The sequence below is a fragment of the Talpa occidentalis genome, unplaced genomic scaffold, assembly GCF_014898055.3.
Source record: "Talpa occidentalis isolate TD23 unplaced genomic scaffold, MPIMG_talOcc4v2.1 talOcc4.2, whole genome shotgun sequence".
In the NCBI taxonomy this organism is placed as follows: Eukaryota; Metazoa; Chordata; class Mammalia; order Eulipotyphla; family Talpidae; genus Talpa; species Talpa occidentalis.
The window spans coordinates 144422180-144428200 of NW_023602073.1; positions in this window are offsets into that span (position 1 = coordinate 144422180).

The window sequence follows — 6021 nt, forward strand, 5'->3', positions numbered from 1 at the left end:
GTACTTCGGTCCTTCTGCCTGCTCTGCTCCCCGCTCTGGCTCTGGTGAATTCTCTCACCCTCCCCCGCTTCTGACTGTACCCAGTGCTTGTATAAATAAATAAATAAATAAATCTTTATAAAGAAAATTCATTGAGCACACAGTCTATGACAGGTATTGTTCTGGAAGCTTGGGATACAGTAGTGAAGAGAACAGACAAAATCCATATCTTCGGGGGACTGATGTCCAATAAGAGAAGATGGAAAAAGCAGCAGGAAGCTTCCGTGGGTAGACGAACATGTAATGCTGCCAAGAAAATAAGGCAGAGAGCAGGGGACCAGTCACATAGGTACTGAGTGAAACCCATCTCAGACAAGGGTGCAGCAGGAACAGCCTTGAGGGCAGAGTGTGGCTGGCACGTGGAGGGATGGCAAGAGCAGCTGGGGCAGTGTGAGCTGAAGGAAGAGCAACAGGGAAACACGTCTGGGGGAGGAAGCTCAACCGAGGCAGCTGGGCAGCACTTTGGACTCTTACTCAGAGAGACAGAAGCCCTGGGTAGGTGGGAGAAGCAGCATGATCTGAATTATTTGTAAAGAGCACTTGGCTCTTGAGTTAAAATGCACTTAAGTGAGAAACACAAATCAGGGAAAGATGGAGGAAGATCAGCAAGGAAAACAAAACAAACAGGACCACACCAAACTGAAAAGCTTCGTACAGTGAAAGAAACTTGCACCAAAATTCATCAAAATGAAGATATCCTACTGAATGGGAGGAGATATTTGCACATCACACTTTAACAAGGGATTCATAGCCAAAACAGACAAAGAACTCATAAAAATCAACAATAAAACAACCCAATTAAACAGTGAGCAGAATATCCGAATAGACACCATTCTGAAAGGACATGCAGATGGCCGGTGAGCATGTGAAAAGGTGTTCATCATCATCTATCATCGGGGCAACACAAATCAAAACCACAATGAGATATCACCTCACTCCTGTGAGAATGGCTGTTATCCAAAAGACAAGACAAAGCAGGTGTTGGAAAGGCTATGAAGGGAAGGGAACCCTGACACGCTGTTGGTCGGCAGGTAAATTGGTGCAGCCATTATGGAAAGAACTATGGCAACTCCTCAAAAAAATTAGAGATTCCACTCATTCAGTTATAACATTTCTGGGTATTTACCTGAAAAATGCAAAAACATCAATTTGAAGGAATAGACGCCCTCCATGATTAGTTTATTGCAACATTATATGTTGTGTTGTCAGAAAGTCATGATGTATTTTTTCTGTTTTTCAAGCAAAAATGTGTGATGACTTTTCTGACAACCCAATACAAAAACCCAATATCCAAAATTAGAAACAACCGAAGTGTCCATTGATTGACAGATGGCTAAAGATGTGGTACCCAAGGGAATAATATTCAACTATAAGAAGAAATCCTGCCATTTGAAATGATGTGAATGATCATTGTGTTTGTGAAATAAGCCAGAGGAAGACAAACTGCATGCTTTCACACATAAGCAGCATATAGAGAGAAAACACAAACAAATGCACTAAGTAAAACAAAAATAAACTTTTGGACTATAGAATCAAATTATTATTCACTAGAAGGGAAAGGAAAGCTGGAGAAAATGGGAGAGTGTTGTGGTGAAGGACAGACCTGGGTTTTTGGCAGTGAACTGAAAGCTCTATACACAAGTTGATTTTTAATGATGCACATCTGCAACCACTATAATGTTACATCAAAAATAAAGAGTTAAAATAGGAAAGAAAATGGAGGAAGAGAGTTAGAGGTCATTGGAGTAATCCAGTGACTTGGGAGCAGAGGGGATGTTGACACATGATATGTTGTGATGATAAAGGCATCAGGATGTGGGATAAGATGAAAAGAGGATTCAAGGGTCATTCCTAGACTTTTAGGCTGGGCCAGTGAAATATGGGGAACACATTCACTTAATTGGGAAGGATTCTGGGTGAAAAAGCATATGGAAGAAATAATCAGGAATTTAGTTCTGAGCATTTGAGATTTGAAATCCCTAATCTATGATATTTTGAATATTTGAAGAGAATCGCAATGGGCAGATTATCATCAAGTATAGTCAGTTCTGCTTTAATGGACCAACATGTGCCTAAATATCATCATGCATGCATAATTGTGCAATCAATACTATAAGGTTTGTAGAAAATATAGGGTTGGGACATAACATTCCAAAGCTTTTTCAGAGAGGCATCAGAAATAAAAGCACAGTTTCACACATGTTAGATGCTCATGGAAATTCTCTGTAAAATCCACGATAAATATGGCACTTTGCCCTGAAAAAAATTAGAAATATGCTTGTGCTGTGGTAGAAAGGAGGGTCACCTGAATCCCTGTGGAGAAACATGGCAGGGTGAACGTGGGAGTGATCTCTGCGCTTGGCTCAGGGTCAGCACTGACAGGCGTTTCTCCTGACCTTTTGCAGCTTCAATCCTGTGGCATATTCTTCTGTCTTTCAGTTTGAAAGGCATACAATTATAATAGACACCTGTTTGATCATGACTAAATACACATATACTTATAATGTAGTTATTATATATATGAATGGATATATGACACGTGGACATACACATGTATATATTATATGAACATATCTAATATATTTTATACCATATATTCATATTTATAATATATATGATAATTAAATATCTATAAAGATCTTTCTTAAATTAACTTCTGCATCACCAGAAGCTCTTTCATGGATTTAAAACTGTAGCAGTGTTTGAAACCACTAACTCAGCTGCTGCTCACATCAATAGGAGCCGCTGCCACAGGCCCCATGATTTCTTCTGAAAGTCTCTAATGACAAATAGTAAGGTTTTTTGTAGGAACGCTGTTTGGCATTTTCACCCATGATGAATAGTGAAATTTGGCAATTTCACCCATGGGATGTTGAAAGAGTGGCTGTTGTTTTTTTTTTTTTTTTTTATGTGTGTGTGTGTGTGTGTCTTGTGTGTGTTTATAGAAAGCACACAATTACAAGTGTGTAGGGCACAATTACAGGCTGCAGGCAAAGAGGGCATTGCCACATCCATAGTCTGGGCTTTTGCTTTCCAGGAAGCTCAGTTCAGCCAATGAAGTTTGTTTCTGTTTCTCAGGGACCAAACCACACAGCCGTGTAAGACACAATTCATGTTCTCTTCCAATTGCTCCTTAGCGTACCAGTGTATCTATTGCTCTGGAACAAATATACAAGTTCAGATCAAGGGTTATGAATAACTGTCCTGACACTAGCATAGGAAAACATTTTAAATATGAGAGATTTAAATTGTGTGGAAAGCAAACTTAAGAGTGTTTTTAATCATTGGTGTGCACTTGAAGTCAAGAGGGGCATCTGTGATGGAAAGCCAAGTGTCACTTAAAGGGGACTTGAGTTTATTGAGGGAGAACCAGACCTGGGGCTGTGGGAGAGTTTCAAGAATTCGCCATCTCTAACCGGCTCTGGGGCACAGCCTGAGCAGCCGAGAGGCCTCCCCTTCCAATGGGATCTCCCATGGCCTCCTGGCCCAGCAGGGCTGAGTGGTGAGGATTGCTTAGTAATTGCTTGCCCTGTGCAGAGCTTTACCTTGACCCCAACCGAGCACATTAGCACAGGCCCAGAGGCCCAGCACCTAAATGAAATGTAGCTCCACTCACAAGGAGTCCGAGACTCAGCAAATAAGAACCACATATAAAAATGAAAACTTGGTCCCATATGTCTTTAAACCCATGACGGTTACTGCTGCTCTGATACTGCAAGGGAAAATGACTTAGATTTTTGTTGGGGAGATGGATTTTTGGGGTCTCTCTGTGCAATTTTCTTTAACATAGTGGGGTCTTTGTCACTGTAATGAAAACTGCCTTCAGCTCGAAGGAAAAAAGAGAGGAAAAGAGAGCAACAATAGCAGCCTGGAAGCTGAATTTTCCAAATAAACACTTTGGACACACTGGATTTATATTAGAAACACTGATAAAAACTTGTTCTTGAAGGTGTGAAGATCCAGGCTCTTAAAATTAACGTAAATAGCAGCATCACCGCCATGGGCATCGATGGGGATCTTGAGTGGATGAAAAGAGAGACAACAAAAGAAAAGGTCACATGCAGCAAAGAGTGTTTGCTGCAAAATCTTGGGGAAATTTGTGCAGCTTTGAATAGCACCTCTCATTCTTAATTCATAGATATTCTATAAAATGAAGCATAGAGAAAATAACAAACAAGCGGGTTTGTACATGAACAAATGAGCATTTTTCAATGTAACTTCCGTTCTGTGTGTGTGTGTGAATGTGTGCATGAGTGTGTGCGTGCATGTGTGAGCCTGTGTGTGTGATCACATGCTCATCAAAGAGTACTTTTTTTTTTTTTTAAAGATTTATTTATTTTTATACAAGAGCTGGGGTACAGATCAGAGGCACGGGAGGGTGAGAGGATTCACCAGAGACAGAGCTCCCGGGAGCAGAACAGGCAGAAGGACCGAAATACACTGCTGAGGGGAGCCGCGGGGGCGACAGGAGAGGTCTGCGGTGCCATATGGGTTTCTCCCTGGCCGGCGGGGATTGAACCTGCGTTGCAAAGGCTGCGGACAGCTTCACAGCACTGCACTCAACCCGCTGCGCCACCGGGGAGGCCCACAAAGGTGGGAATGTGGAAAAAAGAAAAATGTCCAAAAAGAGGAAGGTGACCCTAGATCATTCAGCCCCCATGGGAAATGTGTGCTTTGCTAGTGGGGAAACTGGGGCAGCCAGGACGTGAAAGGCAGAAGGACAGCACGCACATGTTCGAGTGTTTGCACATGCATGGCGGACAGCCCTTTATTAGGCAATGGATATGCTGAGTTTCAGGTTTACATTACCAGGAGACTTGGAAAAGTTGAAACTCAGCCTAACTAGGGCTGCCAATGGCCTCTAATGAAAATTTCCATTTGGAGAGACTAGATGTTGACTTGGCATGACACCAAACAAGCAGCCTGCTGCAAAATTTTACACCAATTGTATTTCTCCTAATTAAACCCTGTCTGACCTCAGCATTAAGAAACAATTTGTTTCAGGATATAACCAGCACACATAAGCAATTACATTCTGTTTGCCCCATTAGCATTATTTGGCTCCTTTGCTATCCAGGGCTGCTACAGCAGCAAATGCTGCCCCTGAGCCAGGGCTATAAAAAGCCTGGAGTGTTCGGAGGCTTTCTCCCCCATACTAAGAACTAAGAATATCATCGTATTTTAGCCAAGCCAAAGATTCTGGGAACAGTGTGCTTCTGTGTTTATTATAAGGGAGTGTCTATATATATGAATATTTTTTATGAGTTAAAAAAGACTCTACTTATAAAAAACCTGAGGAAGCTATAATAATCTAGTTTATAATAACCTAAGCTTATCTGGTGTGCTATTTTGCATTTTTCCACTTGCTTGTACTTTTACTTTTTCATAACTGTCAGACTTTGTGAAGCTGGGAATTTAAACCAAAAAACATTGGGTCCTGCAAAACTTTGGAGGGGGCTGGAGACAAATGTTCTCTTATAGAAGTATCACATCCATGTAGCAGAGCCTAAACAAAGAATGACCTTCAACCCTGACCTCTAGCTGCAGACCTGTTTGTGAAGGTCATTTCAGTGGCAGGAGCTCTGGGTCAGGGGTCAAGGAGGGGCTTTGGTCCTCTGGGCCCTGCCACTTGGATCAGCTATGCTCGATCAGGTCCCCAGCTCTCTGACTCTGCATTTCTTCTTTCATAAAATGGCACAGGTGGTACTGGAAGTATTTTTTTCTTTTTTTTTTTTTTAAGATTTATTTATTTATTTATACAAGCACTGGGTACAGTCAGAAGCATGGGAGGGTGAGAGGATTCACCAGAGCCAGGGAGGGGAAAAGAACAGGCAGACTGATGAAATACACTGCTGAGGGGAGCAGCGGGCGGCAGGAGAGGTCTGCGCACCATGTGGGACCCTCGCCGGTGGCCGGGGATCGAACCAGCGCTGCAGAGGCTGCAGGCAGCTTCGCAGCCCAGCGCTCAACCATCTGTGCCAC